Source organism: Syzygium oleosum, unplaced genomic scaffold, assembly GCF_021117445.2.
Source record: "Syzygium oleosum isolate NSW1041296 unplaced genomic scaffold, Sole_v2.1 Sole_v2.10, whole genome shotgun sequence".
Classification (NCBI taxonomy): domain Eukaryota; kingdom Viridiplantae; phylum Streptophyta; class Magnoliopsida; order Myrtales; family Myrtaceae; genus Syzygium; species Syzygium oleosum.
The window spans coordinates 88,093-114,506 of record NW_026607494.1 but is presented as its reverse complement, the minus strand read 5'-3'; the positions used below and the strand labels follow the sequence as shown (position 1 = coordinate 114,506).

The window sequence follows — 26,414 nt, the reverse complement described above, 5'->3', positions numbered from 1 at the left end:
CATAGGAGTATTGTAACGTAGCTCGAAACTTTGTTGATCTCAGATCCATTTCCAGTCCATTCGGTTTCTATCCATTCCATACAATCTTTTGTTACACTTTATTTTTCACCACAACTCTCCTAGTAATCAAACTACAGAACCTACCTTAATAAAAACCGAAAATCGAAGTTTCGGTGAAGGATATTCCTCGTCGTAAAACGAGCGAACATCTTTTTAATTTTCCAATCGGTTTTTATGTCTTCCGGATATCTCGCACTGTTGCAAGTTCTGATCAATAAGATCATAGGAGTCCTTCACAGTTGAACTCCCTACGTTGTAGCTTTCCCCAGTCACACTTTCTCCCTGAACACTGCACTGTACTTGTGGGAATAGAACTCAATGTAGAGAAAGAAGAGACACACCAGACACAAACGTAGTCGACTCTCCATCGGCGTCGAATCTACAGTCTGTGTTTTTTTTATAGTTTCATCGTGATGGCAGCCGGTTTCGGCATCCAAAGCGGTGGCGGCCCCAAGGATTATCCCGGGAAAGTCACCACTTACGTTCTCATCACATGCATCACCACCGCCATGGGGGGTTTGATATTTGGGTACGACACGGGTATTTCGGGTAATGCTCTCATCTTATCAGGCTTTTTTTATGTGTTTGCATCTTAGTCTTAATTTTATCGCGACTAAGATTCTGTCTCGTGATTTATTCGCTTAGGCGGTGTGATGCCCATGACTCCGTTCCTAAAGAGGTTCTTCCCTATTGTGTGCCGAAAGGAGTTATTGGGTAAGTCGACGAACCAATATTGCAAGTTTGACAGCTTCACGCTGATTATGTTCATGTCGTCACTCTACTTGGCGGCGCTCGTGACCTCGTTCAACGCGTCCAAGGTAACCAGGAGCTTGGGGCGGAGGTGGTCCATGTTGCTCGGCGGCATGATCTTCCTCTGTGGATCTCTCGTAAATGCTGCCGCTCCGAACATTGTAATGCTGATCATTGGCCGGTTTCTGCTTGGCATCGGAGTCGGCTTTGCCACTCAGGTAAAACTCCTTAATTATTTTGTACCAAGTTTCCTTAGGTTATATGCATATACATGCTTTTACGTATGTTTTTTTGCCTTTAAACGCATCATTGTTTTCGCTGACCTATTCATTGTTACTTAGAATTTTATAAATATTGCTTGTGAAAAGATGACCAAGTACTAGACTCCTTTGTCTTCGACCAAAAAAAAAAAAAAGACTCCTTTGTAGATCTCTCAAAAGGCCATCTAAAAGTCCTGTATATAATATATCAAGTTAATTTAAAATTCCTACATTTTCCTAATAGAAAAGAACTAATCGGCTTAAATCATTAATCTTTTTTAATATATGTTAAAAAATGTTAGATATGTCTGTACATATAGCTTTGGATAGCGCCGCTATGCTCTTCAACTTTTCTTGCATCATAAGCAACTTAAATGTTTGACAACCCAAGAAATTAAGCAGAATTCAGATATCAATTTATATCATTCTATATCTCTAATTTGTCGATATAGTCCTTGAGATTGCAATGAAATTGGCCTAACTCAACATAACATGGTACATGTACTCGAAATTCACAGTCCGTGCCGCTCTACGTGTCGGAGATGGCGCCATACAAGCACCGTGGCTCGCTCAATGTGCTCTTCCAGCAGTCCATCACAGTGGGCATCTTGTGCGCAAACGTGGTCAACTACTTCACCCAGAAGATGGCCAATGGCGAAGGGTGGCGAGTGAGCCTCGGTGGCGCAGCGGTCCCCGCTCTCATCATTGACATCTCGGCCTTCCTCCTCCCCAATACCCCCAACTCCGTCCTCGAGAAGGGCAATCCCACCAAGGCGCGGGAGATGCTCTGCCGCATCCGGGGGGGTCTCTGACCGCGAGGTGGAGGCTAGGTTCAACGACATCGTGGAGGCCACCAAGGCCGTGAAGGACCGCTAGAGCAACCTCAGCAAGAGGAAGTACCGGCCACACCTAATCATGTCGGTGCTCATCCCAATGTTTCAGCAGCTTACTGGGATGAACATGATCATGTTCTACGCGCCAAATCTATTCATCACCATCGGATTCGGGAACGATGCATCATTCATGTCTGCACTCATCACCGGTGGCTTCAATGTGGCCGCAACATTCATCTCCGTGTATGGGAGTGATAAGTGGGGACGTCGCCGTCTCTTCTTCTGGGGTGGAGGGTTGATGCTCATCTTTCAAGTACAGAAACATCTTTAAACTCATTTCACTCTTTCCTAAGTATCTTCCACTATCCACTCCCTGTTATCTCATCCGACCATATTTGGATTTTAAATGAAGAGTCAGTAGAAATCCTTTTGACCATCGTTTGTTGTTGGCTGTTTCTTTGTGTGTCTAGTCGCAAATGTCCAATCTCTATTTTCTGTGAAAAATTTAAACGGCTGTGATTGCACAGGTGGCGGTGGCGTCCTTGATCGGATGGAAGTTTGGCGTCACGGGCCAAGTGGACACCCTCCCCAGGTGGTACGCCATCGTCGTGGTGATCTACATCTGTACCTTCGTGTCCGCCTTTGCCTTCTTGTGGGGGCCACTGGGGTGGCTGGTGCCGAGTGAGATGTTCCCCTGGAGATCCAGTCGGCCGCGCAGAGCATTGTCGTTGATGGGTTTTGTGAATAAATGGGCCGCCCACGATGGGCTAACCCAACTCATGAAAGAAAATAACCGCAAATGGCAGTTATTTTGTGGGAACAAAAGTGAGAAGAAAAAAAACTTACGTGTGTTCTGTAAGTGCTTTTGGTTCACTATCAGAAACTCTCACTCACTTGAAAACTTAAAAACCAAAAAGTGACTTTACTCAACAATCGAAGGATCGCTCTCTCTCTCGAGGCTGCAATAGGTGCATTTAATCTGTGGCAAAGAGAGTATGTTCGTTTACGTAATATGCTTCATTCGATCGGTGATTCAAGTATAGAATGGGCACGTTTTCCGTGTTTTGGAATGTGTTTTAGAGAATGTGTTTCCTGTTTTTCCGCAATTTCTGGGAATCCATTTCCTTCATTGGTATCAGAGCGTGTGTTCTTGTTTCATGATCGTTTAACATGTTTATAAAATGGAATGTTGGCCGGAATTCGTGAAACGGTGCCGACGAACGCTCGGGTACGAAAAATCGACGTCCGGCCGTCTGTTTGAGGTCGTTTCTCGATTTTTGTGTGTCAAAATTTGTTTTTGAAAGTGTAGGGTCGTAGTACTCGTCGAGACGAACAAAAAGACGGGTGGCACGCCGCCGAGGGAGGCCGAATGCACCTCCACGCGCCGCCGCAAGCGGCGGCTTCGCCGGCATGTGCGTCTCACATGCGTAGCGGTTGCCGCGCACACGTACGACGCACGCACCATGCATACGCGTGTGGGCGTGGCCGACGTCACACTGACATCAGCCATGTCGGTTATTTTTCTTTTGGGCCGAAAGGCCCGGCCCCGACCCGGCCCGAAAGGCATGACCCGATTCGACCCGGTTTCTGACCCGTGACCCGACCCTGCTGACCCGTTGACCTGATCCGGTTATCCATTGACCGTTGACCAGCATTGACCGGCGTTGACCCAAAAAAAAAATTGAAGGGGGGCAGAATGTGTTTCTTGCAATATAGTATCATGAATTAAAAAGTAATCCTTTGATTTTTTCTGCATTTGTTGCAAGAAAGATGGTACGAAGATGTCGAACCCCCATTATGGCTAGGATGCCTGAACAAAAGGCAAGACTTGTAGCGTTGAGAGCTGAGTTAGATGCTTATCGATGGGAAAATGGTGATTTGGAGAATCACGTGGTCAAGGTCAATAAGATGATACATAAAATCATCTGGAATGGTTACTGTATGCCGGACTTTGAGAAGTTGAATGTTTTGATCAACACTCTTCCATTTGAATGGAAAAAGGTATTGCTTCAACTATGGGAGATCAACGTGGTCCCTGCCTACAAAAAACTTGCAATGGTTTTTGTGAGAGAATATTATAGGATTGAGGCAACAAAGACGACCCTAGGGATGAATACAACTTGGCGAAGAATGAATGCGCCATGGAGAAAGCCTAAGGGATACCCGACAGTCTTTTCTTGGTTGCCAAAGAAGAAGATTGAATTTTCTAAAAAATTTGATAAATCTTTCCCTGTGTATAGGAAATTGATAAACCGTTGATTTTTTTTAATTTTAGTTTGGTTTTAGATATCCTAGGTGGATATTTCTATTCATGTTGGTATTCATGTTTCTTTCTTATAATGGATTTGTTCCTCATGTAAATAGTTTTTAATGAATAGATGTTGATGGATATTTTCTGTTATGAATAGTTTATGGTACTATTATATTATAATATCTGTCTTATTAATATCATGTGGTTGAGTGGGAGTTCTAAAAGTTTTAGTAACTTTAAAGAACTTAATTTTATCTTAATGATTATATTAACGATAATTTCACATTAGGATTTTAGATGATGATTGGGAACATAGTGAACTTTCGAATCTAAAAGACTATGTGAAATTACTCATTAATATAATCAGTTTGTGTAAAATTGATGCATAAATGAGTGGCATTAATAAGTCGTGCTATATGTCTGAAATGTTCAGATACCATGGTTTCAGCAACTAAGAACATAGTGGCTGAATTGAAAGGAGAGAAATTAAACGGCGAAAATTATGAAATATGGAACATGAAAATCCAATATGTGCTAGAAGAACAAGAAGCACTAGAAGCTCTTAACCAACTTATGGAAGAACCTGAGGATGGGAACACTATACAGCATAAGAGAGACAGAGATGCATTTGCTGCATGGAAGAAGAAGAACTCGATTGCTCGCATCACGTTGCTGAGTAGCATGGAGAATGATATCATGCGAGAGTTTAGGCGTTTTGAGAATGCCAAGGAAATGTGGGAAGCATTAGCAGCAAGATTTGGTCATACATCAGTGACCAAGTTGAGACAGCTCACTATAAGGTTTGACTTGTATAAGAAGCCTCATGGTCAGTCCATGAAATAACACCTAAGAAAGATGTCGAACGTGATCATTGAGCTGAAGGATGCTGGACACATTCTGACTGATGAAGAGCAAGTGCAAGCAGTGATCCGTTTTTTGCCTCAAAGCTGGAAGCACATGAAGGTGTACCTGACCCACAATGAAAACATCAAGACCTTTGAAGATGCCATGTGCCATCTTGCGTTAGAAGACGATCGCCTCATGGCAGCGAAACCAGAAACCGACATCTATTATGCTGGTTCTAGCTCACATGGGGCTTCGGGCTCTAAGCGCAAGCGCGTCGAAAGGTTCATGAAGTGGAAAGGCAAGGGAGCAAGTTCTTCGGGTAAGAAACCAAAATTTAATTAACATGACAAAGGAAAGCGTTCTTTTGTTAAGAAGATGTCGAGGGTGAAATGCTACAACTGTAGCAAGAAAGGCCACTTCGCTTGCGATTGTGGCGAGCCAAAGAAGGTAAACTCCCCTTGCATTTTTGAGAACTTTGCCTATGTGTCAAGTTCTGTATTTTTAACTGAGTCTAATCCTTTGTGGACTGTAGATTCGGGAGCAACAGACCATGTAGCGAAGGACAGAGATGCCTTCGTGGAGTTCCGACGGGTTCCGACCGGAACAAAATGGATCTATGTAGGGAACAACTCCAAAGCTGAAGTTGGGATTGGCACCTACCAGTTGATGATGCGTGGTGGACGCACATGTTCCTACATGACGTATTATATGCTCCGGAGATTCGTCGGAATTTAGTGTCTGTATTAGTGTTGGTTAAACTTGGTTTTAATTTGAACTTCCATAATAGTGGTGTTGATTTGTATTTGAATACGAATTACTATGGTTGTGGATACTTTCTGGATGGTTTTATTGTATTAAATGTTAACTGTGGTGATGTTAACGTTTGTTATTCCCTATTTGCATTTTCCAATTCCTATGAAAATGATGTGAATGTGTGGCATGCTAGACTTGGTCATATTGGCCAATAACGAATGCAAAGATTAGCCAAAGAGGGCTTATTAGGCAATGTTGAAAAAGTTGATTTGCCTATTTGCGAGCATTGCCTGGCGGGGAAAACAACAGGGAAACCATTCGGAAAGGGTACAAGAGCTGAGTTTCCTTTGCAACTAATCCATTCTGACATCTGTGGTTTAATGAATGTAAGAGCGAGGCATGGGGCTGTGTATTTCATCACATTCATAGATGATTATACTAGATTTGGATATGTCTATTTGATTTCTCATAAATCTGAGGCATTAAGTTGCTTCAAGAAATTTATGAACTTGGTAGAAAATCAATCAGATAAGAAAATAAAAACGTTTAGATCCGATCGAGGTCGAGAATATTTATCTGATGAGTTCAGAAATTTATGTGATGAAAAAGGAATAGAAAGACAGTTGTCTATTCCATATACTCCTCAACAAAATGGTGTTGCCGAGAGGAGAAACAGAACCCTATTTGAAATGGTTAGGTCTATGATGGCACAAGCTAACTTACCTATCACTTTTGGGGGTGATGCTTTGTTAACTGCTGCCTATGTACTTAACCGCGTGCCTTCTAAATCAGTTACTTCCACTCCGTATGAGTTATGGACAGGTAGAAAACCCAATTTAAGTTTTCTTAAACCTTGGGGTTATGCTGCTTATACTCACGAGCCCTCTCACAAATATGGGAAATTGGATCCCAGAGGCAAGAAGAGTATTTTCATAAGATACTCAGAGCACTCGAAAGGGTATGTGTTTATAGGTGAGCAAGAAAGTGAGAGTATAACTGCATTTGAAACACGAGATGTCACATTCTTAGAGAATAAGTTTCTTGAGAAGGGCGAAATAAGTGAGGACTACTCACTTTTGAAACCTTGGATCATGATAATGAAATTAATGAAGATCGTCCAAGTGGGAGCAATGTGAGAAATGAGGAATTAAATTCGACTCAATCTCAATTGCAACCGTTTGATGAGACGATACCATCATTATCTAATCCAAGTGGGAGCGTAATGGAGAATGATGTACCACATGTACAATCTCCCGTACGGCGAACAAGTCGCAAAAGTGTTCCCTGACGACGTTTTGACATTGAAGGGGAAACTTTCGTGGTCGCTCCACAAGATGAAGATGAGCCAAGGAATATAAATGAGGCTCTAAGTTGCCCTAATAAGGAAAAATGGATAGATGCAATGGAAGAAGAAATGGAGTCAATGAAGTCAAACCATGTTTGGGAACTGGTTGATCTTCCAAAAGGACGCAAAGCTATTGGGAACAAATGGGTTCTCAAAATAAAGCGAAAAGCTGATGACTCAATAGAAAGATATAAGGCTCGCCTCGTGGCAAAATGGTATAATCAACATGAAGGAATTGATTATGAGGAAACTTTTTCTCCTGTAGTGAGATTTACCTCAATTCGCCTTATTCTAACAATAGTGGCAAGTATGGATCTTGAATTACATCAAATGGATGTAAAGACTGCTTTTCTAAATGGAGAATTAGAAGAAGAAATTTACATGGAACAACCCGTTGGCTTCATTATGAAAGGCCAAAAACAAAAGGTATGTCGACTTCTAAGATCGATATATGACCTTAAACAGTTTTCGAGACAATGGTATATACGTTTTCATAATGCCATAGTGGCGTATGATTTTACAATGATTGATGAAGATCATTGCGTATATATCAAAAGATCCAAAGACCAATTTGTGATCTTATCATTATATGTTAATGACATACTGATTGCCGGAAGCAATAAGGAGTTGGTTAATACTTTAAAGAATTGGTTATCGTCCAACTTTGAGATGAAAGATATGGGCGATGCTACATATATTCTTGGAGTTAAGATTTCAAGAGATCGTTCCAAGAGATTATTGTCTCTTTCGCAAGAGACTTATATCAACAAAGTTCTTGAACGATTTTGTATGCATGACTGTAAACCCATGGATACTCCTATTGCAAAAGGTGAAGGATTGAGACGTAGATTGTGTCCTAAGACTCCACAAGAGAAGGAACAAATGAAACATGTTTCTTATGCTAGTGCTCTTGGAAGTTTGATGTACGCGATGATGTGTACAAGACCTGACATATATTTTGCAGTTGGAATGGTAAATAGATACCAATCCAATCTAGGTCAAGCACATTGGAAAGCCGTCAAAAGAATCATGAGGTATCTAAAGGGTATTGCTGATTATTCTCTGAGTTATCAAGGAAAGGATCTGTGACTTGAAGGCTACTCAGATGCTGACTGGGGGAGGAGATTTATATGAAAGGAAATCTACCTTTGGATTTGCATTCTTACTGAATAATGGCGTCATATCTTGGAGCAGTAAGACACAAACATGTATAGCATTATCCACCATGGAAGCCGAGTTCGTGGCATTGTCAGCAGCAGTACAAGAGGGAGTTTGGCTTAAGAGATTTTTGGATCATTTAGGTGTTGTTGAGCATGCTGCAAGCTCATTGTTAGTCAATTGTGATAGCCAAGCAGCGATAGCATACACCAAGGATCCGAAATATCATGGCAAGACCAAACATATAGATACCAAGTACAATTTTGTTAAAGATATGGTAGCACGAAAGGATGTGAACTTGCAGTACATATCTACGCAGAGAATGATAGCAGATCCTATGACGAAGCCAATTCCTAGAGATGTTTTCAATGGTCATGTAAAATCTCTAGGACTGCGTAGATTCTGATGTACTGAATATTGTAATTTCCTTGAATGTTCACATTTAAATGAAATTGTTATATCATTGTTAATGCCTATGAGTTTTTTTTTATATTTATGCATCTTAATACTTAGTGTATTATGTCAAGAAAGTATGTCGGACAGATAAGATTAACCTACTCACATGGGTAATCGCCTCTATTTACTGTGTGATGAATAGAAATGATACAATTTTAAGCTTATTATCTAGGTGATAATCGAGAGCTCAAGCTTAAAATATAAATGTCGCCTTAGCTAAGTGCTAAGATGAGGACATAATATTTACTATGTCCGAAAGTAAAATAGTCCACATATTTTACTTTATCTGTCTTTGATGCCAGATGTGAGTTCTGATGGATTCTTTAGAAGAGTAGATATGTGAACTCAAGTTTAAATATTGAGTATGTCTGAACTATCATCTATACGGTATTGAATGTAAAGACATACGCTCCACGGGAAAGGGGTTAATACCGTAATACATATTTCATACTACGTATGCATGAGACGACCGATAAGAGTGGCAAAAGTTTTGATCTCAACTTTATGCCGTGTGAGACTCTTGAGGATATGAGTTCCTCATTTAGTGCCCTCACGACTCTGACTTATTCTTAAAATTTCTATTCAGTGTTCGCTATCTTAAGTTTTCGATCTAATGGGGCATTTCTAGAAAAGCGAGCTGGACTGAAATAGAGAGGTTTAAGGAAAGAGGAAGATCAATTTATTTATGATGTCACATCCTATTTTTGTATTCACAGGTCGACCAATTATGATTTTGAGTAAATCATAGTTGTGAATACAATATACGATATACTAAAAGAGATCAAAAGAGATATAAATGTGACTAATTGATCTAAGGCACTGCATACTATATCTACTCGAAAACGTTATGCCCAATTTGAGTTGCTATGTATTCCTAACATATGCATGGCAACGAGCTCTCGAAGTATGCTGGTCGTGCGGATTATTTGCTAGTATAAACATTGCAAAGAAGAGAGAGTTATGTTTAGCCCACCATGTGCGAGTGGGAGATGATGGGTTTTGTGAATAAATGAGCCGCCCATGATCTGTTAACCCAGCCCATGAAAGAAAATAACCGCAAATGGCAGTTATTTTGTGGGAACAAAAGTGAGAAGAAAAAAAACTTACGTGTGTTCTGTAAGTGCTTTTGGTTCACTATCAGAAACTCTCACTCACTTGAAAACTTAAAAACCAAAAAGCAACTTTACTCGACAATCGAAGGATCGCTCTCTCTCTCGAGGCTGCAATAGGTGCATTTAATCTGTGGCAAAGAGGCATATTCGTTTACGTAATATGCTTCGTTCGATCGGTGATTCAAGTATAGAATGGGCACGTTTTTCGTGTTTTGCAATGTGTTTTAGAGAATGTGTTTCCCATTTTTCCGCAATTTCTGGGAATCTGTTTCCTTCAGTCGTGTCCGTCAACATGTTCTTCTCCTTCTTGGTTGCGCAAATCTTCTTCACGATGCTCTGCTACATGAAGTTCGGCCTCTTCATCTTCTTCACCTTCTTCGTCGCCCTCATGACTGCCTTCATCTACTTCTTCGTACCCGAGACGAAGAATATCCCGATTGAGGAGATGTCCCATGTCTGGGAGGAACATTGGTACTGGAAGAAATATGTGGTCCTAGATGGACCACCGTTCCCGGAGAAAGTTTAGGGACTTGATTTTTTGATATAGTTTTAGGAAATAATTTTACTATTGTTTTTCTCATTCCTGCAATTTCAGTATGTTAGGATTTTGGTTGGGTTTGAAAGAAACATTTGACATGCTGAGACGATTTCGCATCATTGTGTAAACATGCAGTTTCTATTGTATCTTTCTTAACCAACAGCAACGAAAACAAACACATGCATCATCGTCTTTTCGCAGACGAGTGCAGCGCCAATGTTCAACGTCTCAAGCACTCCCATCTGACATCTGGGCAGTGTTCGCATTTTCATATACCGCCAGGAGGTAAGAAAACGTCCACAGTCACTATTGATTTTCATTCAGCTATAGTCTATTAACCAGCATCCGACGACTTCCGCGAGCTTTACGCTAACAAAGCCTTACTACGTACGCCCTCCTTTTTTGCAGGCCAACCGGTGATACTATCTCGCCTTCTCCGTCGTCATAATTAAAGTCGTTATATATTCAGTAGTGCATGTTCTGCGCCCAATTGGCCTCCTCCTTGTTTGCCTCGTGCTGTATAATGCTTTCTTTGAAATGTCTCCTAACTAGTATCTTGCCAATCAGCAGCCTTCATACATTAAAATTCAGTTTAGCGGTCTTACAGACAGTCAGAGAGCTTCCTGTTCTATTTCAGTGGTAAGAACCCTAATGGTGCTCCGTCCGTCGGCGGACAATGGGAACTCCACTTACTACCGAGTGCTGAGTGTCGAAAGCACGGTGGTCAGAGATGAGCCTGCCAGTCTGTGGACAATGCGGCAGCTTTCGGCATTCCCAAAAGTTACTTAATAAGCACTCAAGTGAATTTCAAAACTTACATTGCACGCTTGAAGGATATAAGATTTGATTAACCTACTACAATGCACACGGGCAATACATATGTTTCCGACCTTTGCAGGATCGACCCGATTATGTCTGAAAACATAAGTACATTCTTCTTGATATTCTCGAGTCCCGAAGTTAATCCAAAGCATAAGTTACTTGTTGCATTTGTGCTGCCGAAATCAGGAGTATTGGTGAAATCCAAAACGTAAGTTTCATGGAGTTCTACGAGCCGAACTCCAATTGCAGCGTGTTATAGTTAAACAGATATGACCCTAAATTTCCTTGGTCATTTATGTGTCATGCCTAGATGTTGCAAAGAGCAATGCTAAGGGCACCTTGTTCTCACGCTCTTTAATAGTATTCTAAACTATCTTGCCTTTCTAGTCTTCCATCTGTTGGCCGTAAATTTTCTGATTACTGCTCCGGAATGAACTTGCTGTAGGAATACTTCCTTTTGTCCAACTCGTTATATTTCTTTACCTTTGCTTCTTTTCATCTGAAGGCAATAAAAAACGATAATTGGAGAGTTGAATCAATAACTATAGCAATCTAAACTTACCAAGGTGGAGAGTTGAAAGATAATTGGAGAGTTCACCTTAGCCTTTAGGGATCAGAAGACTAGAACATGTGACTTAGGGTCTATTTAGTAACTTTTCTGTTCCTAGAAACAATTTTTGTTCGGAAATAGTTTTTTCTATGTCTATTCCCTAGACTTGTTTTTGAGCAAAACAATTTTAGTAACTGCACAAAATTTCTATTCTCGGAGTAGAAAAAGAACAGAAATGGGTATGGTAGGACACTAAAAATTTATATTCCCAATTTTTTCATTTAATTATAAAATGTCGTTGGAGACTTAACAATTCATGTTTGGATAAAATTGGACTAGAAATGGAATAAAAATATATTATGATATAGAATTGGATGACCTTAATATAATCATAAAGGAAATTACTCCTTATAGACAAAGCAAATACCGGGTGGTGGTCAAGGAAATTACAATTTAGGGGACTTTACAATTCAGTTTGGATAAAATTGGACTAGAAATAGAATAATAATATATTATGATATAGAATTGGATGACCTTAATATAATCATAAAGAAAATTAATCCTTATAGACAAAGTAAATATCGGGTAGTGGTCGAGGAAATTGTAGTTTAGGGTGTAGGATTTTAGGATTTGGGGTTAGGGGTTAGGATTTAAGGATTTTGGTTTTGAGGTTTAGGGTTTGGGATTTTAGGTTTTGGATTTTAGGGTTTAGGGTTTGGGGTTTAGGTTTTAGAGTTTTGGGTTCGGGGTTTTGGGTTTAGTTTTTCGGGTTTCGGATTTGTGTTTACGGTTTAACAGTTTGGGTTTAGGGTTTGGGGTTTAGTGGTTTAGGATTTAGGGTATTGGGGTTTGGGATTTAGGGTATAGGATTTATGGTTTAGGATTCGGGGTTTTGCGGTTTAGCGTTTTAGGATTTAGGGTTTGGAATTACGATTTTAGAGTTTAGGTTTTAGGGTTTCGGGTTTGGAGTTTTGGGGTTTAAGGTTTAGTGTTTCGGGTTTTAGGTTTGGGATTTTTGGGTTTAGGATTTGGGGTTTAGAAGGTTTAGGGTTTGGGCTTAGGGATTTGGGTTTTGAGGTTTAGGGTTTTTTATTTTAGTGTTATGGGTTTTAGGGTTGGATATTGAGGTTTAAGGTTTTGGGGCTTAGGGTTTGAGGGTTAAGGTTTAGGATTTGGGGTTTAGGGTTTAGTATGAGAATATCTTGTGAAAGAGAGATAATTGATCTTGTTTCTCTATTGTTTCTCTTTTTGTTCCGGAAACAGAAAAGTATATTTTTTTTTACTTCTTATTTCTATTCCAAATCTATTCCCTGACCACTTTTTTGTTCCGAGGAACAAAAAAACTAACTGATGTCACTAAACGGATTTCTGTTCTTTTTCTGTTCCGGAGAACAAAAGAACAAAAAAATAGAGAAACAGAAACTTTACTAAACAAACCCTTAGGCTTTCTTTAAAATTTGTTTTTCCAATTTTGCTAATTACAATGTGGCATTGTTTAAATAATAAGGGTTGTAGGACAGGTACAAGTACTGCGCTAACGCTTTTTAATTTGGTATTGATTGTCAGGAAATATATCATTAAGATGATGCTTTCAATAGTTGCTACGCACATTAAAAGAAAAGTCTACTCGAGATAATTGGTAGGAAAATTTTTTTGACGAAATGGTATTTCAATTCTTATATCCAGTGGTGAAAGAAAAATAATGTGGGAATTCAAAAGGTGAAATATCATATATACCCCCAAAGAAATAAGTATGATACTGAAGTAAAGGAAAAAGAAAGGTTCAATTTATGCCTTCAAAATATGGGTTATTTCAGTGGACTGGAGTTATGTATACAACGGGTCGGATACGGTTGTTAGAATTGTATGTGATGAAAAAGGATCAACATGTGTTAAATAGATCGATATGGGTTGGACCCATTGTCAACACACCCAAAGTCGACCCGACCCACTTATTTGACATCTTTAGGGCCTATTTGGTAATCATCATGTTTTTCTATTTTTTTGTTCTTTTGTTCCTTGGAACAGAAAAATAATAGAATTCATTTGGTAACGTTAGCTAATTTTTCTATTCCCTAGAGCAGATTTGGAACAGAAATAAAAAGTAAAAAAAAACCTACCTTTTTGTTGTCGGGAACAAAAAGAGAAACAATAAAGAAACAAGATCAGCTTTCTCTTCCTTTCTTTCACAAGATATTCCTATACTAAACCCCAGAACCCTAAACTCTAAACCTAAACCCAAACCCCAAAATCAAAACCTAAAACACTAAACCCTAAACCCCAAAACCCCAAAGTCGAAACCCGAAAACCTTAATCACTAAACCCCTAAACCCTAAATACTACAACCCTAAATCCCAGACCTTAAACCCTAATACCTAAAACCCCAAAACCCAAACCCTAATACCCTAAAACCCCAAACCCAAAATCCTAAACTCGAAACCCTAAAACGCTAAACCAAAACACCAAAACCCCAAAGTTTAAACCCTAAAACCCTAAACCCCTAGACCCTAAACCCTAAAGTGTAATTTCCTCGACCACTACCCGGTATTTGCTTCGTCTATAAAGAGTAATTTTCTTTAGGGTTAATACCATGAAAAACCCTAAACTGGTACAGTTGTGACAATTTTACCCCAAACTATTTTTTTGACCACAAAAAATCCCAAACTGGTACACTTGTGACAAATTTACCCCGAACTATTTTTTTGACTACCAAAAACCCCGAACTGGTATACTTGTGACAATTTTACCCCAACTAATTTTTTAATATTATTTTTTTATTTTTTTCGAATTTTTTTATTAATTTTTTCTTTTCTTTTTTTTTTTCCTTAATATTCTTCATCTTTAACCTGGCGGAAGCTGGCGAGGTCGGCCCCGCCGGCCGCTGGCGAGGCTCGAACTCGCCGGCCGGTGGTGAGGGCTCGCCTGCGGGGCCGAGCCCTCGCCGCCGGACGAGGCCGACCTAGCCGGATCGGCGAGGCTCGGCCCCGCCGGCGTTGGGCGAGGTCGAGCCTCGCCGGATCCGCGAGGCTCGGCCCGCCGCCGAGCTCCTCGCCACCGCCGGCGAGGTCGAGCCTCGCCCGGATCCGGGCGAGGGCTCGGCCCCGCCGGCCACTAGCGAGGCTCGACCTCGCCCGGTCTTTGGCGAGCCGACCTCGCCGGCGGGCCGACGAGGCCGACCTCGCCGGCCCGGGCGAGCCGACCTCGCCCGGCCTCGGCGAGGGCTCGGCCTCTGGCTCGGCCGCCGGCGAGGTTGGCCTCGCCACAACGGCGCGAGGTTAGCCTCGCCGGCGGCCCGGCGGGGCCAAGCCCTTGCCCTGCCGGCCGCGAGGTCGAGCCTCGCCACGGCGCGGCGGGCCGACCTCGCCGGCTTCGCGCCTCGGCCGGTCGCCGGACCGGCGACCGGCCACAGGTTGAAGATGAAGAATATTAAGAAAAAAAAAAGAAAAGAAAAAAATTAATAAAAAAATTAGAAAAAAATTAGAAAAAAATAAAAAAAAATAATATTAAAAAATTAGTTGGGGTAAAATTGTCACAAGTATACAAGTTCGGGGTTTTTGATGGTCAAAAAAATAGTTCGGGGTAAATTTGTCACAATTGTACCAGTTTATGGTTTTTTGTGGTCAAAAAAATAGTTTGGGGTAAAATTGTCACAACTGTACCAGTTTAGGGTTTTTCGTGGTATTAACCCTTTTCTTTATAATTATATTAATATTATCCAATTCTATATCATAATATATTCTGATTCTATTTCTAGTCCAGTTTTATCCAAACAAGAATTGTTAAGCCTCAACTAACATTTAATAATAAAATGAAAAAAATTGGAATTAGAAATTTTTAGGGTCGTACCAAACACATTTATGTTCTTTTTCTATTTTGAAAATAAAAATTTTGTAAAGTTAATGTCGCAACCTACTTCTCAAGAGCCGAACTCGATGAAGCGGGTTTAGAGATAAGTGTTCATGACACATTTCGTATGGCACATCATAAAAGACAGATTACCGAAGCATCAATCTTTTGATCATCCATATGGTCCATTAATCATGAACGTGGATTTTCCCTAAATCCATATCTCACGTGACAGCGGATTGATTTTATCTTTTTTAGGAGTCGCCACTAGCCTAGGTCAGGAGTCGGCTAGAATACCAACCGAAATGTGGGAGTTTCGTTTCGATATCTACGAAATCCAGAGATCATGGGTTCGGGAATTAACTTACGTTAATGTTTCTACTAACGCCCTTTCGGTACCGCTAAACTTAACATGGTTGTTATCTAAGTTGTCAAGTATTTATTTTTTACCATTTTCATGCCAAAGTCTTAGTCCACTCGGTGACCATGTATTTTGTTTATGTATTTTCCATTTAAGGTCTAAACTAGTCCTATCTTAGTCTGGAAAAGGCAAAGAACCAAATAATTTGTACTAAAATGGCGATGCATAAAGTACACACACAATGTATTGAAATGATGAGCTATTCTAAGTGCGAGGAAAGAAAAATCTGCAACTCGTCAAGTGTTTAATACAACACGAATAGAAGACCCAAGACATGATCGGGTAACACAAATTATGTACAAATTGAGACCGGATTGGACATCAGTCTTTAGCCACCATCTTCAAAGTTGTTTGGCCATCTTCTCCATGGACCACCTCACGGGTGTCGGTTTTACATTCAATTCACACATAGCAAACAAATAGTGCGAGCATGCAAACAAATCATTCAACTCATTAATTCAAGAACGGGCCTCGGGATCGGCCTTTGTTTCACATGCGTTCCGACCATCCCACCCACTTAATCAACTAGCATCGATTGATTAATGGTTAACAATAACGAGTCACCATTTACATTCACAAAACGGTGACTCATATTGATTAACCCCTAAAGTCGGGGGATCACTATGGGTTACTCGCCGAACATGCATCGAGCCTAGAAATACATCTAATAATCACATGCACAACAATGGATAAATCATGCATTTAGGCCCATGGGCTTTATTTTTCAACCAATCAAACAATGGGAAGTGGGCCTTACAAGTGGACTACTTATTCAGTCATAATTGCCAAATTCGGACCCATTCTGTTCAAATGTGATTAATCAACCTAAAGATGTCCAAATGATGCAAATCATGTGTATTTGGAAAGTTTAGATTGTGAGGATAAAAAGTCAAGAAGACCATTTTTCTTAATTCCCGCTCAATTTTCCCGAAAATCAAAGTTTAGGTCGGAATGACAGACCGGACCTGGTTCTGTTAGGGATTTGAAAATAATAGCGGGAAAAATAACAAACCTTATCCACACTGCATGAAAATTTTTAGACAGTTAGGATTCCCTATTTTCAACAGCTTTCGTGTTTTTAGTTTTCGCTAAAAAGTCCTTTAATATTTTATAAAATTCGGTTTTCATCGAAGACTCATTTGCAAATCGTTTTTGAGGCCGGGAGGACCTTATCTGAGATTTTTAGCAAATTGACCCCCCAAACATTTCTATTAGGTCCCAAAAATTTCCAGTCTACATAATGAAGCCCTAATGAACAATTTTATAGTTTTAAGTTCTTGCTAAAAAGGTCTTGAACTTTATGAAAATTGCATAACAACTTCAGTCACCGGAACGGGAAATTTTGGATCATATCACAGAATCTGGACGTCCTCATCATAGGTTCATTGGACCATCCCAATCAACTTGTAATTTCATGAAATTTTTAGGTTTTGTAGATCAAGATGTTTTCTACAACTTTTGTGAATAAAGTTTCTTCAAATGACGAACAAAAAAATTTATAAAAATCATGTAACATGCAAAGGTCAGACTGAGACCGAGTGTCACAGACTAGATGTCGTAACTTCTAGCATCGTTCATGCATACCAAATCAGCTTGGAATTTTATGAAATTTTTATGCTAGACAGATCTAAATTTCTCTACCACTTTTATGATGAAATTTTACTAAAAAAAATCATAGAAAATAAAAAAAATCACAGAACAGCACAACGTCAATCGGGAAGTCATGAGAACAGGATAGAACATCAATATTCCAGACACTGATCCTAACTTACGAAGTGATTTTCACCTAGCAAACGAAGTCCAATGTAAGCATGCAATATATCAAATCGAAGATCACAACATATCCTACGATTATCTAGTTTAAAACTTTGTGAGATTTTGACATTCTTGAGGTCATATCAGCATCACAAGCATACTAACTCGTTAGGATCCGAGAATCACAGAATCAAACTTACCTTGTGTAATAACACTTTGATGTACAACCGAGCAATCCGGTCTTCGTATTTAGCTCAAGGACACCACGGAGAAGCCTTGGAAAGCTCAACAAACCTTTGAGAACAAAGTACGCAAATCAAAATGAGAATTGAATCTGTTTACTCAAATGAGCGATCAACAAGAAATCAAGTGTAAGGAAGTGTTCCGGTGGCTGTTCGGAAAGATTCCGGCCACCACAGACTCGAGAAGAGGCTAAGGAAGGTGGCTGGAGGTTCGGAATCACCTTGGGAGGCTACCGGCCAGCCGGTTCAACCGATTAAACTGGCTGGAATCAACACCGGCTCGGTCGCCGGTAAGGTTGCCAAGAAGAAAACAGTGTCAGCAAGGGAACTTCCAGCCACCAAAGGCAGTGGTTGGCCTTGCTACGGCCTTGGGGGCACCGTAAGGGAGGCCGGCAAGGCGGCGACTCGTCGGAGGAAGATGACCACCGGCCGGTGGAAAGACGGTAATAAACCCAACCGAGAGAGAGAGAGAGAGAGAGAGAGAGAGAGAGAGAGAGAGAGAGAGAGAGAGAGAGAGAGAGAGAGAGTTTAGTGAGAGAAATCAGATCTGAAAATGAGCTCTTCTTTTGATTTTTGGAGGGAAAATCCTTATATGTCTCCCCCAAGTTTGAATACTAGCCCTTTGATTGATCAAATGGTCCAAATTGCTTCCTTAAGAGTTAAGAATAGATGACATGGCGCAATGGATGGTTATGATGAACTCTTAATGGATGGCCATGATTGTTTACTTAATCCCTAAGGAAATTTGCTTAACAATTAAGGAAATTGGCAAAAATTTGATTATAGGGGTATTTTTGTAATTTCACTAGGAGTATTTTAGTAATTTTGGACACAAGGGGACCGGCTGGCCTTGGCTGGTCGAAATGGACAACTGGCCGCTGGAATTTTGGCCGGGAAACGATTGGCCCGATCGGGTAGGTTCAATTCTGGTCAAACCGAGTTGAACCGGTTGGACTGGTTTGACCCGGATTGAACTGGTTCGATTCTTGACTCAATTTTATTCCAATTTCATGCAATTTCACCCTTATCATGATTGATTGGCCCAATTGAATTGAATTTGATTAAATTGGATTGAACCAATTTGAAATACAAGTACAAATTGATCAAATTTAACTTGTTTGGCCCAATTACTCTTCAATTTGAATTAAATTGCATTGCCAAACTAAACTAATGAACTTAATTGAGGTCCAATTGGCCAAATTGAAATTTAATTCATCAAATTGGATGTTAGTCTAGAATGGGCCAAATTGAATTGTACTAACTGAACCAATTACTCTTGGATTTCTCAATTATTGGATCACTAGATTGGTTAAATTGACTCAAAATCATGTGAATTTTTCAAAATTGATTTTGGGTTTGAGTTTCATATAAGAAATTAAGTTCATCCGTGCCTCAATGATGCAAATCATAAAGAACCGACCGGAATCCCTAATTAGGGCTTCAAATTGGGGGTTTTCAACCTTGGATTGAAATTCTAAAATTGATTTTAAAATTGAATGCAATACGACCTCTAGATCAAATGTTATGAAGAAAACTATCTTAAAAAATGACTAGAAATGAAGTAATTTCATTTTTGGCCGATTTGAACCAAATTTCGCAAATTGGGAAAAAGTTGATTCTAAATCAATTTTTGTAAAATTGATAATGCCAAAGTGAAATTAAGCTAAAAAGGAATTGATTTAGGGGTTTTGAATTTTTTCAATTTTTTTGGACAAAGTGTTAATCAAAAGTCAGCATTTTAGAACTTATATACTAAAATGCCAATTGGTGGGTCAAACTTTGAATTTTTTGAAAATTGATTGTGCAAAAGTGAAATTGACACTATTTTGGGGTTTTTCATGCAAAAAACCAAAATTCGACTTTGGGTTGACTTTTGGTCAAAATTTGACAAAAAAGTTAACTCATAAGTCAACTGTTTGACTTTTTGAAATTGAAATGCAACAAGCTAAAAAATGAATGCCTAATGCTAATTCAAATGCTAAATAACTCTTTTTGGTTGAGGACTAGGTTCTGTCGCGATCAGACACCCTAATCTCAAGTTTTTACCTTTCAAGACGCTTCGGCTAAAAATAAGGTATCAACAGCTAACAAACGTGTTTTTCTTCTCAGAAATTTATCCAGGGAATAGAAATAGAAAAAATTATTTCTGAACAGAAAATGTTCCCAACAAAATGGTTACCAAACAGGCCCTTAGTCATGTTAGGGTGTCCCTTCACATCAGTTATAATTACTTGACTAGCTTTCTTCATTATTTGGGCAATGCAGGTATGATTTACTTATGGGGGCTATCAATACCAGATTAAGCATTACACTAGCTCAAATTATAACACTACAAAAAAAGGGGGCTTTTAGGAGAGTCTTTCCGCGAAAAAAAAAAATTGAATTATCTAGGCCAAAGCGTTCGAAAATTGCAAGCATCTTGACTCTTGTGGCCGGAAGATCTAATCTATTGCAATTAAAATGATTCTTACATTTCTTTTATTTGCCAAAATATACATCGGCACCAAAGTGATAGGGGCGGTTGCTGGAGGCAGTAGTGGGCGGAGTAGCGACGTGGACGTGATCAATGGGCTTGAAAAACTTGGGTTATTTGAATGGACTTAGGTTTGGTGTGGCCGTTGGCGACGCCAACGAGGCACTGACGCGATCCCTGATTGTTTAGGTGCGCGCCCCCAGGTTGCACCGTCGGTGCCATCATCTTGCCAAGTGGCGCTCACGTGGACTGTTTTTAGAGAGTTATAAGTGTATATATTTGCTATGCATTGATCCAATTTTGATCACTCATTTTTCTCTCATCTGACGCTCAATGGACTGGATTTTCGTGTCTACGGAAGCTTGCCAACCAAATTTCTTGAAAATTTGATCCAATCGTTGGAAAGGTGTTTGAATAACGGATTCCTAATATAGCTAACTTAACACCATAGTTCATAACTGCCATGTTACTAGGTTTCAGCGAAATGATTATTGTCCGGCTATAACATAACATTTCCCTTAATAATTTCATGAGAGCCAATGTGCTTTTGCAGTCAAATTTTTAGGGCGTGAATGATAACATTTCTCTTCCCCGATCCTATTTCTAGCTAGAATTAAAAAAATCTAATTTTCTTTTCTGGACGAGTTTCTGAGCAAAAAGTAGTATTTGATAATGACACAAAATTTCTATTCCCGTCGGCCGGCGAGCGGCGGCGATGGTGACGGCGGCGGCGGGTAGTGGTGGCGGTGGGCAGCAGTAGTGGATGGCCGACTAGCGGCGGCAGCGGATGGCTGGCAAGCGGCGACGGTGGGCGGTGGTGGCGATGGGTGGCAAAAGTGAGCAATATAAGAGAGTTGTTATTTCTATTTCTGTTCTAGAAATAAAATAGTAAAAAATTTTAACTTCTCAATTCTGTTCCAAATCTATTTTTGAGTCAAAATTTGTCCCAAAAATAAAAAAATTGAAATTATTTTACCAAACGGATTTATGTTTCAAACCTGTTCCCAGGAACAAAAAAATTGAAAAGTAGGGAAATAAAATGGTTATCATTCGCGCCCTAAATATGCATGTAATCTTCACCATAAAATTTCTAAGTTCTAACTTATTGTACCTCTATACATATGTAGTTTTGATAACACTCAACTTTGGTAAAGATGATGCACACATGTCACGAGTGCGTGAGAACTTAAAATAGTAAGTGAAGAACAATTTATGAATAGATCATCCCTCAGTCATTATTTTTATTGACTGATGGGTAGTAACCGATGGATTCCTGGTGAGGATAGTTTTATATATACATACACACACATCATATGATTAAAACACTCTTATCTTATCTTAATATAAATTGAAGTTAAGAAAGAATTATATATCATTACAATAAAAAATCAAAATTATATAGTTTTTATGAGCACATAACCTCTCATTTGAAATTAATAAGCATATTCTCTACAAATCCATCTTGAATTGAGTACGTTCGTAGCTCGTGCAAAGAACTAGTATCTATACATCTATATTATATATGAAGCAAACCCTCAAATTTGTTACTCACTTTTCATATAACCTAAATATTTTATCGATCTCAATATAGAAAAGGTAAAGAGAACTCGATTTCAATCTCCGGGCAATTACTTCCAATTTTCAACCTCAAACTTTTGCCCCAAGTTCTCATTCTTGCCATACCTCTTGTCAAGATAAGTTGGATTGATATTATAACAAAATCATCATATTTTCAATAATCAAAATAATTTGTCAAGTAATATCCTAAAGATCTTACACTTTTTCAAATTTGAACTTAAATCTCTATCATTCAGTTGTAAATCTTTTTTTTGTTCCAATTGAGTCCTAAACCTTTTGTATTAGTGTCAATTCAGTCCATCCGATCAATTTTGGCCGGTTGACATCGACATGGACGCCGACTGTCTTATGTGACGTAGCCGGCGCTGATGTAGATAATTTTTAATATTTTTTCGAAATTTTTAATTTTCTTTCTTTTTTTCCTTTTCTTTCTCTTTCCTTTTTTTTTCCGGCGACCGGCTAGAGGTTGAAGATGAAGGGAGAAAAAAAAAGAGAAAGAAAAGAAAAGAAAAGGAAATTTGAAAAAATATTAAAATATTATCAAAAATTATCCGCGTTAGCACCAGTTGCGCCACATAGAACGATTGGTGCCCATGTCAGTACCAGCCAGCCAAAATTGATCGAATGGACTGACTTTGCACAAATGCAAAAGGTTTAGGACTCAATTAACACAAAAAAAAGGTTTAAGATTGGATCGACACAATTGCAATAAGTTTAGGTCTATTTTGGTAATTCTCCCCCATTTAAGTTATATTCCAAAATCCAAAAAAAATTTATATTCCAAAATAAATTCGAATCTTTAAAAATTAACCCACTTAAAATATTTATTTTCCCTTTTTTATTTGTACTCGTGCTCTTTGGCTAGTTTGCAAGAAAAAAAGGTGAAAGAAAAAAGAGTTCCGGAAAATAGCTCCAACCGTTGATTACTTGTTCGATAAACTAATTAAGGTGCGGTTAGGTTTCGTATATTTTGATTTTGATTCATAAATAGTAAAATCAATTAATTTATAGTTTATTCAAAAGTTTCTTAATGGAAAACAATGTTGATAACGTTAAAAAATAAATGTTTATCTAACGTCATTTACTCTAAATAAAGTTTGTCATGTTCAAAATGTTAACTATGCACCCAAAATAAATATCAACTAGCTAGAATTAGCAAAAGTACCACATTTATTTCTTTAATAAATACTTCTATATTTTTACATATATTTATGCACACATATATTTTTCCGATATTAGTATGTTTAAAATTTGAAATTGGACATTCTATGGCGAAAAAACGAAATATAATGGATCTCTATATTTTTATGTTCCCAATCTTTCACACATAAAAATCGCATGTCGAGATTGAAAAAACATCCCCACAAAAACGCCTATAAATAAAGTCCATCCTCCCATCAACATCGAATCTCCATTTGTCTTTTATAATTTCATCAAGATGGCGGGCATTGAAAGCGGATTATCCAGGGAAAGTCACAACTTATGCCCTCTGGGCAATCTCCTCGGTCTGTTGGGCCTTGAAATATATCTAGTGCATGACATTGTACCCCATCCAGTCGACCGATGCTCTGGGTACTCTCCGCTTGGAGTCCTTCGCTTGCCCAATTGCATCTTTCTCCTGGATTGTCCGTTCCAAATTGGTGATTCAATGACTTGAAAGCCTCATTCTTTCTACAACTTGCTCTAATATAACTTGTCACAGACCGACACTTGAGATTGCGATCGTACGACACTTAAGCTCCTCTTAAGCTAGATAGCCTAAGCTCAGCCTTTCCCCTCAAGAGAGAAACTAAAGGGAAATTCCGGGAGAGAATGTATTTTATTACACAATTATTGGATGGTACAAATGAAAGAGGGCACCCTATTTGTACATAAGACTCTCTAATTATAACTGTTAATTGTCCTTTTGATCCAACTGTAAAGATCCACTTCAACATTCTAATCTTACCTGGTGCACTCTACTTATCAATCTGACAGTGGAGAGACTCATTCCTCTTTATAACAATTCATTGATGGAGATTGGAGCTCACCTATTTACATACACATTCCCTATGATGTCCTTGGGAGTATTCTAGAATACACATGGAAGCCCATATGGCCCATGAAACTCTAAGAATTGTTCACTTCTCTAGGCCATCTCCTCAGCCTGTTGGGCATTGACTACTTCCAGTCCGTGACATATGCACATGGCATTTACCATTACTTTGAATATTCCAATCAAGAATTTAGAACTGAACAAATGAAACGAGTATGATTTAAGTTTCAATTTAAAATTAAATAAGATCAATATCTTTTACTAGTTTTGCATGAAGCAGAGTTTCTTGAGCAGGATTAGCTGCTTGTTAAGTGGTGCTCATCTAGTAGTGGTTTCATCACATATTTGTACACTTAATCACTCTACATAATTTTGTACTCAACCCTCACTCTCTCTTCTCCTCATTTAATGAGCCGGCCACACTTGATGGACCGTCGGATTTGCACCAGGAGAAGTCATGTAATGTACAATGTTTATAGAGATATACAAAGTAGTATGTGCTTGTACAATGTTTGCTGTTTGCTGACATCGTCCCTCCGGTTGTACATTTCATTGCTATTTTGCCATGAAATCGTAAAAAAACAATGTCAAATACTTGCTGTCCATATTTACTTTGTTGCTTGTAATCTTTTAGTTGATGAGTAATCGATGGATCAGCTATGCAGCCTTTATTTTCCTAATTAACGACTAAATACAAAAGTTGGGGAATCTTAATAGAGAATGTGAGTTATTAATAGGAACAAGCTGGTTCATGGGCATTTCAACTGAAACGTTCGAGTTTAAAATAGTGTTAATAACATAGTTTTACATATTTGACTGGTTTAGGAAAGTGTCAGTACCTATGCGCTTAAGGACATGGTCGAAAAAAAGAGGGTAATTGGGTCTTTTCATTGTGGTATGCCAGAGGTATGAAATTGACATTTCAAGAATAGGGGAGCAAAGTGGAGATGAACTGCTTAAGTATGCGTTTTGTATCCTCTTAATAAGCTATGTTAGATAGGAACAGCCACACCCACACGCCTAGAGAGTTGGCTTAATACCAACCATACTTCATAATTGTCACGTTACTAGGTTGTAGCGATATTATTGTCGACTGGCTACAACATAACCTTTACCTTAATATTATCATGAGAGCCGGTGTGCTTCTGTCTTCGAATCCTTAATATGTAAGTCGTCTTCACCATCAAGTTTTAAGTTCTAACTTATTGTAATTCTACATGATACATAATTTTGACAACACTTAACTTTTCTTTTAAAAAGACGATGAAAACCAATTGTACACGCTCATAAAGTGTGCATGGGAACTTATAATAATAAAGGGTTGGTTAATACCGTGGAAAACCGCAAATTGATACACTTTTGATAAATTTACTCCAAACTAATTTATTGACCATAAAAAATCCCAAACTGGTACACCTGTGACAAATTTACCTTTCGCTAGTTTCTGTTAAATTTTACCCTCAAATTTCTAAATTGGATGACATGTGGTAGTTGACGAGTGTATCAGTTTAGGGTTTTACCTTCCGTTTGTCACAGGTGTACCGGTTTGTGGTTTTCGTGGTATTAATATAATTTAATATATGGTAAATTTGTCACAAATGTATCAGTTTGGTATTTTTGGCGGTCAAAAAATTAGTTCGGAGAAAATTTGTCATCAGTGTGCTAATTTGAGGTTTTTCGTGATATTAACTCAATAATAAAAAAAAGAACATTTTATGGATGGGTAATCCCCTAACCATTGGTTTTACTATCAGATGGGTGATGGGTTCTTCATTGATGATAGTTTAGGCTATATATAAAAGCAAATATTCAGATTGGGTGGTGTGCACTTCTTTTATATGACCAAAACATTATTAACTCATCTCAATATAGAAAAAGTCAAGTGAATATTCAAAATCGCTTATTTTATATAAAAATAATCTAAATTCATCTCAAAACGGGTACGCATTGCGAAGGAACTAGTATCTCTTTATCCCACCTATATATAAAACAAAATTTCAAATTTGTTGGACACTTTTCGTATAATCAAACACTCTTATCCCTTCTCAATGTTAGTAAAAAATTAAAAGAACAATATGCATCATCTAATAATTAACATCCGATATCGATACCGAACTAATTACCTAGGTAAAACGGTAATACTTCCATTTTCCTGCCTCGAGTTTTTGCCCATAGTTTTCACTCTTGACATACCTCTTATTAAGATAAGTGGAATGATGCATATAACAAATCGTAGTCATCTGGTTTCAATATCAATATTCAATTAATTTCATAAAGATCTTAGCTATTCAAATTTGGGGAAAATTACGAAAAAAGTCTTAAACCTATTA

General features: G+C 38.7%; 1 pseudogene; it reads left to right on the top strand.

Moving 5' to 3' along the window:
* The window catches only part of LOC115661386 (sugar transport protein 12-like), a 40,044-nt pseudogene extending 29,694 nt beyond the window's left edge, over positions 1-10,350 (top strand).
* The last annotated feature ends 16,064 nt before the right edge of the window (positions 10,351-26,414 follow it).